Source organism: Eucalyptus grandis, chromosome 2 (genome assembly GCF_016545825.1).
Source record: "Eucalyptus grandis isolate ANBG69807.140 chromosome 2, ASM1654582v1, whole genome shotgun sequence".
NCBI lineage: Eukaryota > Viridiplantae > Streptophyta > Magnoliopsida > Myrtales > Myrtaceae > Eucalyptus > Eucalyptus grandis.
Window position 1 is genome coordinate 40,346,477 of NC_052613.1, and position 11,293 is coordinate 40,357,769.

General features: G+C 38.3%; 1 long non-coding RNA gene across 1 annotated transcript; it reads left to right on the forward strand.

Moving 5' to 3' along the window:
- The first annotated feature begins 480 nt into the window (after positions 1–480).
- Positions 481–1,294, forward strand: LOC108956533. Its single transcript, XR_001982741.2, has 2 exons — positions 481–607; positions 836–1,294. It is a non-coding gene; the product is annotated as an uncharacterized LOC108956533 (long non-coding RNA).
- Positions 1,295–11,293: the final 9,999 nt, after the last annotated feature.

Below are 11,293 nucleotides of genomic sequence, written 5' to 3' on the forward strand. Positions count from 1 at the left end.
TCTCAAGGGTTATTCGTAACACCCCTTATAAAAAGGTGACAAAAGAAAAATAAAAATAAAAAGCCCTAACAACATTACATCTCCACCGTGTGCCGGAAAACCTTAGCAATTGTTGTTGTGACCTCCTGAGGGCAAATTAGAATAGCAGGGAAGTTAATGGATTACTAAGTAAGTTCCCTTGAAGGAGGTGTCTAAACTTAGCATGGCCCTTCCAAGTCCTATCAATTGCAATTTGATTTTTCAATTATACCTACACTTAGCATATAAAATGATCGGTATCCATGTCAGCGTCAACCAACCAATTTTGGCTAAATTGACTAGATTGACATAAATGCAAAAAGGTTTAGGACTCAACTAACAAAAAATACATACATACATACATATATATATATATATATATATATATATATATATATGATTGAATTGACACCATTACAATAAGTTTGAGACTTTTTTGGTAATTTTCTAAATCAAAAGCTGCCACCAATAATGGAGGGAAGAAGAGAGCCATTATAAAGAGGGGCTACCTCATGAAAATTCTCACTCCTCTGCTGGTTGTGTAAGAATTATACCAATAACACCACTCGCCCCGGTTCTTCTTGATAAGGTACACGCAAGCACCTCTTTTGACTCTTCGGTTTATGCTATATCCTACTTCATTCCGTTTTCAATCATCTCCTTCACACACTCAGGCCATGTAATCTTCTCGATTTATGTGATCAAAAAAGTGTTTCTTTTCTGATAAAGTACCCTCCTTCTGAAGAACTTCTTTTCTTGTGTGAATTGATGCTTCAAAATATTTTTGTAAACTCGTCGCTTGCATTAAAAAACGCAGGGTTCTCTTGATGGAGAAGAATAACTGTCCACAGAATTGTCCGTCGTGTTGCCCGTACTTCCCCCCTTCGTCCGACGACAACATTTCGTGGTGGGATACTCCGAGATGGGTCATCGTCGGCATCGTAGTTGTCGCCATCGTAATCTGCGGTTTCCTATTATACTTTCGTCGCGGTCCTAAGGACACAGAGGGCAATCTCTCGGTAAAACCAGAAATTACCTTTGGTATAGACAGTTTTAACATTTCGATTCCGTTGTCGTTAGGGTCCTCCTCCAAATGATAATAATAATCTGCGAGCTTCTGGACATGTTTCTGTGTGAAACTCGAATTATGTATAGTGACAGATCGTCTAATCTAGTATCCAACATTGGAGATTTGATGCAATAAATAATTGTGTTGGAGGAAAAAAAAATTGTGATGAAGGGTTTATTAAAATTTCAGTAGTCTATGGTCTGTCAAGAAACGGATCTTTGGATGTATCACAACATTTTAAGATGTGAACCATTAAAAGAAAACAAATGAATCACTAAGAAACATTTAGCGTAGACTCTCACAAGGTTATATCAATGGCAACTTTAAGATTTTGATTTAATTAATTAAACATGCAATTTAATTCATTCAAAAATTAACACTATGAAAGGGTGTATGTTAAAAATGTCAGGATCAACCTTTAACGTCCAGCTAAACCCTCGTTCTGAACATAAAACGGCCAATATCTACATCAGCAACACTGAAACATCGTTACTGTTAATCACTGGGGAAGACACCGAGTTGGCTAATGGGATTCTCTTAACATGGGCCCGTTGACCCCGCGGAGAGAAGTCTACGTTGGGATGCCTTTCCACGGTCACCAGAAATTAATAAACATCCAAAGGGCGGTGCAACTTTTTGGAGTGGATTGAATCTCTATTGGCTTTTATAGTGGGGTCGCTGTGTGTCCTTGATGCGTTTGTAGGTGAAAGGTGAATGTGTGTGCTAATGGATGGGAGCTGAATTTAACTTTGTATACCTAAGCAAGATAATGCATGCATCTGCTAAAATTTATAAGTATGTAGCACTTGCCCTCTTTCACTAGAGTCGTTGTCATGATTCATTCATGCACGTTTTAAAAAGAGGCGGCTAAAGAAGGGCTAATTAACATGCACTTTACTCTTCTTTCCTCATACTGACTCTTATTATCTTAATTAAATGAGATTTTGAATTGGATAAGGACTGGGATACTCTTGTAATAAAAAAGAGATGGGCTTCTTCAATGATCGAAGCAATCGATGTGGCCTTGAGAGAAATCGTCTCCATTGGAGTAAAAGTATGCTATTTTTTGTGCAATTCGGATTATGAAATGAATGAGTGGTTTAGTGTTTTTTCCTCTTTTTCTTTTGTTACTTGCACAATATAAAATTTGTAAATAGCTGATAAAAGTAGTGAGAGTTTTAGGGGAATAATTGTCTAATAATTCATTGACTTATTGTATGGCAACAAATCCAATCATAAACTTTTTAACTTTATTAATTTAGTCCTAAACATTTTGATGAATTACCAATTTAGTCCTAAATCTTTGGACTATTGCCAACATATCCCTCTGGCTAATTTTGATTGGAATCGCTGACCTAATGGCCATCGTCGATCGTGCCACATAAAATGGTTGTTGTCTACATCAGCAACTTTCGGCCAAAATTGATCAGAATAATTACATCGACAAATAGTCAAAAGATTTATAACTAAATGGGAAATATTGAAAAGTTTATTATTGAATTGAAAGTTGTACACTAGAATTAGTACTTTTGACAATTTTCCAACTTTTAGATCTTGACAAATCCGAGATCTCTAACTGGACGTCAACTTAATCTCCTAAAATAGCAATAAAACAATGGCAACGCCTTGTAAACTCGGACTAAATGATGGCATAGAAACTTTGATGGTTACGGCAGAGAGCGAAAGTGAAGTCAAAACTCAAAGCTGCTGGATTTGAAATCCTTTAGGCCACATTCAGAAATCTCATGGTTAGCCTAGCTTAACAAGCAGCCTCCTTATCCCCTGCTTTTACAAGATACTTCCACATATGTATTTCGTAGAATAATTGTCAATATTTTCTCGCTTGATTTAAAGGACGCAGGTGCTAATATAAGACTTTGTGTCGCTAGTTTTATTAAAAGAACAAAAAACTCATTATACTGTAAAAATCTGACAGCACCTTTGGTGAAAATATTTTATTCTAAAGTTGGACCAAGAATTTAGATGAAGAAAAAGGAAAACATTAATCCAAAAGTCAAGGTGACTAAAACAGATGTTAACCCTTCATTGAAATTATGGAGGGTGGGGGGCATCACCGCCGCCTGATACACCAAATTCCGGCAACCGTGTGCGGTTTTCCGCTATAAACATTGATTTTCAAGGATTATCGTGGAAGCAATGGGGAACGAAAAGAAAAAGTTTTCCAATCTAAATGCATGGGCTCATGGACCAAACTAGAAAAAGAAATATAGGTTGTCACGACCTAAATTTTGGGTGCATCACCCAAAAGTAGGTTAATGGACTATTTAGTTTTTAAACTTAGCTCGAGCTCTCCCAAGCCCATACCAATTCGCGACTTAAGGTTCAAATATTGACTAGGAGTCACCACTAATCGGTTTATGGTAGGTCGATTAGACACCTAAGTAAAATAATTTGAGAATTATTTTACTCCTACCAACCAGAGACTAAGGGTACACGGACTTCCTTACACTAGAATTTTCTAATGCCATTTCCGTACCATTTCTTTTAATTTTCAAAATATTTTTGCAGGCAACTTGGATTTATTTTAACCTAAATCACTATTATGCAAAAAGGTGATCACACAGATGCTCAAGCATTCAATAAATAAATTGCATCACACAAAGCAAATATTTTTTGCGTTTTCTTGAAAATTAGAATTCTTTTATAAAAATGCATTTCTTAACTAAATGACTTAATCTTATTAATATGCAAATTCTAATTAAATGGGCCTATTATGCAAACTAGTTATTATGCACCTCATGACCTAACTTCACTAATGAACAAATTCTGATTAAATAATCCTATTATGCAAACTAGTTAACACGTACCTAGTATTTTTGGATTTTTTTATTGAAATTCAGAATTTATAAATATCTTAATTAATCTATCTAAAAAGGGATAATTTTCTAATTTATTCTAGGGATTAATTCGACTTAAACCCTATCTTATCTTAGAAAACTAATTTTTTTTTTTGGAAAAATGAGATAATTAAAATGTGCGAACATTATCTAAAACCCTAAAAAAATTATTTAGGTCCAACCTAACTTATTTCTAAAAATGCAATCCTAAGAATGTAATCCTAAAAAGTTCTAATTTACTAAACCTAGATGTCTGATTTACTAAACCTATATCCTCATGCAGAATTTTGATTTTTTGATTTTTTTAAATTTATTTTAGTTTTTTTAAAAGATAAGTAATCTTTAAATAAATCTTAAATCTAAACTATCAACAAAATAAATGATTAAAATAATCAAAATGAATAACCTGTTGTCTCATAGGTCAAATTAACGATTATCCTAACCCTAATTATCACAACAAAGAGATCAAAGTAATTAAAAATTTGATCCGAAGTTTTACGGATCAAATTAATAATTATAATGATTTAACAATTAAAATTCTACCAAAAAGCCCAAAAATTAATATAATTAAAAAAATAATCCGAAATCTCTAGGATTAAATTAATAATTATAATAATTCCGGACAAAATCCTAGAGGATAATGCCTACAAAATGCACAAATATTAACATTGACAAACCATACTCCAATAATAACGAAACTTAAAATAAATAAAGTAAAATAAAATAAAAATAAAAAAAAAATAAAAATAAAAATAAACCACCTAAGACTCAATGCTTCCGCGCGATGGTGCTGGTGGTGGAGCGGCTGTGACACGAGCGATCGAGTGGAGGGGCGGCTTGCTGAATGGCGAGGGCACGGGATTGCAGCGCTGCGGGGTCGGTGTAGGTGCACGTGAGGAGCAGATGCGCTGTGATGAGCGACGCGGAGGCAGCGTGAGTTGCTGCGAATTGCGTCGAACGGAGTCAACAGTTGGTTGCTACGGTGTCACGGACGGTGCTCCTATGGTATAGCAACGTCGGTGGTGCGAGTTCGCCGGAAGGAGGATGGTGGCGAGTCGGGGGGTGTCGACGTGGTGACATTGGTGCTTCGGGATCTGCAGATGGGAGCGTCGGATGATGGCTGCGGTAGCACGGCAGCCTCGGGACAGAGCGGACGCGGGTTCGCGGGCGATGGAGGGTTCCGGCAGAGGTGACCAGCAGCCGCAATGGGCGAGCGGGTCGCGGGCTACCGCAGGTCGTTGCGCGATGTCCGGCGTCTGCGAGGCGTGTTCGAGGGACTCAAACGGAGGCGTGGGCGCGGCAACGGCGTCGGGCACGGCGGTGGTGAAGCGGATGAGCGGAGGAAAATTGGGGTGTCTAGCTGGGCTGATTACGAGACGGTGCGGGGGTAGCGGCGAGCACGCGAACAGAAATGCTGGCGAGACGCGGTGAGGGCTGGTGGCTCAGCTGCTGGCGTTGGGTGGTGCTGGCACGGTGGTGGCGCGAAGAGGCCGGCGGCGAAGGAGCTCAAGCCCCGGCAGCCTAGGCAGCATGCCAGTAGCAAAAAAAGGGAGGGGGCGTCAGGAGGCTTCCACAAAGAAGACAATGAACAATCCCTTTTTTTCTTTGTTTCCCTCTCTATTGTACGTCACTTCTCCCTCTGCCCTCACATCTTTTCTCTATTTCCCTCTTTTCTTTTTTTTTTTTTTGACTTTGAAGAAAGAACAAAAGAAAAACAAAAAATCCACAAAAGATGAAATTTTCTCTGTTCCTTCACGAATTCTTCTCTCAATTCGCCTCTAAAATTTTTCAAATTCACCTCCTTTTTTTTTCGAAAATTTTTGGTCTCCTTTTATAGTGATTCCGACCACTCTCCTATGGCAATTTTCGAGCTTCCTTTTTCCGTTGCCCTAATTCATGCAAAATCTTTGATTTTTCCTTGGATATTCCGATTCATTCCCTTTTATCAAACTTCTTACTTTTTTATTCATCTAATTTCTTTGATTAAGAATTTGCTTCCATATCATAATTTCCACATTCCATCCATAATCAAATCAAATTAATCCTTTCCTTATTTTCATGTTTTTTCTTTTTATTTGTTCAAAATGCAATTTTATTTTTCCAAAATTAGGTGTCAATAACTGCCCCTCTTTGAAGGTGAGCTCGTAGAGGTTGCCTTCAAAGACAAATTGAAACCTAATTTTAATTATGCACATGCACTAAATAACTTTTTGTTGGAAAATGAATTCCTTTTTGAATAAAATTTATATGATGCATGGAAATGCTAATGCAAATGATAAAGGAACTTACCTGGAATTTTTACCTTCGGGAGAGTAACTCAAGATAGATTGGTTACATGTCCAGGACCCGTACCATTCTACATAACTTCGTTGTTTTATTAGGACCCGTACCATTCTACGGTCGCCTAAACTAAGATTCATTTTTAGGACCCGTACCATTCTACGGTTGCCCGATGAATCTGGGAAAATTCTTTGGGGGGGAACTCCATCAAGTGCTAGTGCTTGAAAAGGAATACCTGTACATTGACAAGTATTTAAGGTATGGATAGAGATATACTTACCTGGTGGCATCTCTGATTCTTAAAGATATGTCTCACAAATTTATGAGGTGACTCTGGGCTACGGAAGCACACCACATCGAAGAAGGGGAAGTTTGGGCTACGGAAGCACACCGATTTGATAGGGGGATTTTGGGCTATAGAAGCACGCCATATCATATCAAGGGACATCGAGCTATGGAAGCACAACGGGTCAATAAATAGGACACCGGGCTACAAAAGTATGCCGGATCGATGAAAGGAACTCTGGGCTACAAAAGCACGCCAGGTCAATATAAATTACACCGGGTTACAAAAGCACGCCAAGTCGATATAAGGGACTCTGGGCTACGAAAGCACGCCAGGTCAATATAAAGGACACCGGGCTACGAAAGTACACTGGGTCAATATAAAGGACACCGGGCTATGAAAGCACGCCGGGTCGATGAAAGGGACTCTAGGCTACGAAAGCACGTTAGGTCAATATAAAAGACACTGGGCTACAAAAGCACGTCGGGTCGATGAAAGGGACTCTGGGCTACAAAAGCACACTAGTTCAATATAGAAGACAACTTGACCAAGTCAAGTGTTGATGCACTTGGGAGAGAATATCTGCACAATGACAAGTATTTAAAGTATGGGTATAGATATACTTACCTTGTGATATCTCTAATTCTTGGGGATATGTCCTTTGGAACTTAGATATCTTGTGGAGGCCTCTCACCTCCTGAATGTTAGAAGCTCTTAGGTCTTTGAGAAAACATTACCTGTCAGACATAATTAGAGCAAAAATGCATTCACCAAAGAAATAAACAAGTAATGCACACTTCAAAATCCATTGAAATTTTATCAATTCAATCGGGGTTCATGCATAATAACATTTGCATTACCCAAATTTCCACTAGAGAATGACCGTTCAAGATAATTTTCACTCATGACATGGATCTCTTAAGAATACTAAATGAGAGACTTTCGGTTAGAAAGGACTTTCACTCACTCTCATTTAGAAGAGAATCACTCCATCTCACCAAATCGACAGGGATCCGAGTATTCTCGCAAGCGGCACGACCTTACCAATCTTAGAGGTCTTCAACAGGGACCATATTGTGGGCTTGATCAATGGCTTGACAAATGGACTCTTTGAGTCAAGGCTATTGAAAGAACATCTTCACAATTATCTCCGGGTTTACAAGTCAAGAATCCTACAAAATGATAAAGAAATAATCTTGCTCGCACTTGCTTATAAACATATGAACCCCTACGTTAATTCAAGTGCCATAATCTGAAGACACTTTGTAAGGGATGTAACATAGGTTGGGTTCATGGGTTGAGAAATGAAAGGATCATTAGGCTCAAAATATGTATGAAGGGTCAAAGCCGATGATCATCTAGGCATTGTCACCGATCTTCTCTTTCGCTAGGGATACACCATTGATCTTGACTCTTTGAGTACTACTCCATTGAGATACAACTTTTTGCAACTGATAGTCACCTATCATGACTCTTTCATTTTCATTGGCATTACTTCTACTAGGCACATCACTTTTTCATGCCCCTAGTTTTCATGCATTTTTTTAATTTCTTTTTCATGGGCATTGGCCTTGCTTTTACCAGGCACACTATTTTTTCATGCTCCTTAGTTCTATTTTGATTTCAATTCTTGCACACAGTGCATGCATCAAGGAATTACACTCTGAATGACACTTTTCAAGAGTCTTCATTTGCCTTTTGCCTTGCCCTAGTGTGGGGGATGATCACCAACGGGGTTTAAAGAAATGAAATTGTAGGCTCAAGTGGGCTATGCAAATGGTATAAGTATGTAGGATAGAGAAAGAAATGCTCTTCGTCATCCTAAGGCACTTAAGTTAACACATGAATTCAATGCAATAGCACGACTTAAAGATTGATGCAAGTAAGAGCAAGAAAATTTCAATTCATTTTCCTCACCTTATGATGCCATTTTATCTCCCATTTGCCCCAATGTGGGGTGATTCTTGACAGGGGTAATTTGAAAAAAAAAATTCACAAGTGTATAAGGCTCAAAGGGGTTAAGCAATGGATCACCTGTAGTGTTTGGGATAGAGAAATAAATTGCCTCTCATCATTTTGATTGCCGTACCTTTTGCGAGATAACTATTTACCTTGTGCATTTGAACCTTCCTACACTCATCTCACAAGTGTATGTGTAAGGGACTGTGTATAGGATAAGGTTTGTTTTTCATCATCTCGACCTGTCTCATTTAGTATTCTCAATCAATTCCACATCATTAAATTAGTCCATCTTGATGTTCTTTAGTGAAATTGGTGGCTAAGAGTCATCATGCAAAATCCTATTTTAGGCATGAAAAATTATCAACTTCAAAACAAACAGTTTTCCACACTGCAAAATGGTTTTAAGCATTCATTCAAGGATTCCTCTACAATGGGATTGTCTCAGCAGTTGATGTCTTTGGATTGTCCTTATCATTTAAGACTGAAAATCCACTTTTGCCCCTACACAAGAGAACGTGCATGAATATGATACTATGTAACATCAAAGTAAGAGTAGATGGAATATCCATTTTTGGCTTGGGCTGAGATCTTATCTCAGTCGAGTCATTACCAAAATTTGTCATGCCCCCAATCTGTCACATTAATTCCTTAGAAATGTGTCCTTGACAATTGGGCCAATTGCAACTTGGTGTGCCCTTTTTCAAAGGCCTCATCGTCAGACCGAAAAAGTAATGATCTGAAACATGAAGTAAATGAGTCAGAAAATTTAACAGAGCTAACCTAATGCATGCTTTTGGAAATGGCTCCAAAAATAATGTTTTTTTTTTATGAGGAAGCATAAAGAAGCCCAGTCCTCAGAATTCTCCTTGGATTACATTTTTTTTTTTTCATTGTTGGATATCGTCATCGGGCTAGTTTGGTTTGCCTCATTATGTCCTCAAAATTGGAAATAAAATTGTAATTTCATTGAATATAATCAAATGAACTACATTATTGGAATGCAAACAAACAAACCCTAGAAACAAAAGCAATAATTGAAATCTCATAAAGCAGGAAATCCTGAAAAACTTGAAGTTCTAGAAGATAAGAACTTCTTCACTCAGTGACAGCGTTTGCGCCTCCATCGTGGTTGGGTGAAGGATTTTTCTGATTACTGCTGAAAGAGAACGCCTTTGTATCCAAGAGGTCTTGGACCTTATGCTTCAAAACATAGCAATCATCAGTAGAATGACCAACCTCTCCTATGTGATAGTCACATTTTTCAGAGGGATTATATGTAGGATAATGCTCGGGATTTGGTCGCTTCAGCTTAGTAGAGAGTAATCCCTTCTTTTGGAGGACAAACAAAACTTTGGATAGGGGTCCAAGAAGAGGTGTGAACTATCTTCTAACACTGCGTCGTCGACCAGGGAGCTGATGTTCTCCACCTTGTTGCTTAGTAGAAACCTTAATTACTAGGGTGCGACCACGATTTGGTTGAGAATAGGTCATATTAATCTCAGCTTTAAGGTCCTTCTCTTTCTTGGTAGAAAACCTTTTGTTAGATGGCTCAGTAAACCACCCTTCTCTTATCCCCATCTCAATTTGTTCTCTTACAGGAACAAGTTGGTTGAAGTCTTCGATGTATGTGCTAGCCATCCGGTTACGGAACTCAGATGGTAGAGTCTTGATGAACAATTTCATCAATTCTTTATCAGTAGGCTCAGGAGTGATTTGAGCTACCAGATTTCGCCATCTCACGGCATACTCCTTAAATGATTCGCTCATCTTCTTCTCCATCCTCTCAAGATCTTCTCGGGAAGGTGCAATGTCCATATTGAACTTATACTGCTTGAGAAATGCGTCGGTCAATTCATTCCAAGTGTCGAGAAGATTGACATTCTTCATTACGTACCATTTTAGTGCGGGTCTAGTCAAACTCGCATGGAATGATTGGATCATGAGGGGCTCATTTTTTACATGCTGGGCCATGTGTACGTGGTACATATACAAATGAGATTTTGGGCAAGAAGTACCATCATACTTCTCAAACTCTGGCATTTTGAACTTGCTTGGCATGTGAACCTTCTCATAAACCGAGAGGTCAAACGAAAGTGAGCTTTGTGACTCTTGCAGCTGTCTCACTTTCTCTTCCAGCTTAGCAACACGCTCATCCTGCTTTGTCTTGGGAATGCTATCAGGCTTGGCTTTTCCAACAAGGACCAGGTCATCTTCTAGCTTAGGCATTTCGTCATTGCTCATTTGGGCCCTGTTCCTTGGGACTACTATCTCAAGGAGAAAGGGTGGAGGATTTGGATTCACCTGGAGGGATTGAAGTTGAGCTATTATAAGCTGCATGGAGGCGGCTAACTGTTTGAGTTGATCTTCCACGGAGGACATGCGATCACGCATTTCAGCTTGATCAGCCATTCTAGCTCTTAATCGTGTAATAATGGATGAATGTGGCAGCTCCGTTGTCACCTATTTCGAAGAAATGAACAAAATAAGCACGGAGTGTAAATAGATAGCCAATCCATGACAATGATCTGATTTTTTTTCATTTTTCATTTTCATTTTTTAATGAAAATTTCGTACAATAAAGGAATTTCCTAAAAAAAAGGCTAGAAAAATAGACACCCTAGCAAGATCAAATTTCCTAGACATGAATTGAAAACAAATTTTCCAAAGTTTTTTTTTTTCAAAAATGATTCATTGCATGACAATTTTCTCATTTCATCTCTAATTGATAAAGGAGTTAAATCAATGCTTGACCTAAATTGTCATGGACAAACTAAAAGCATGACAAAATAAATTGCATGGTATAGGGATAGAAAACTTACT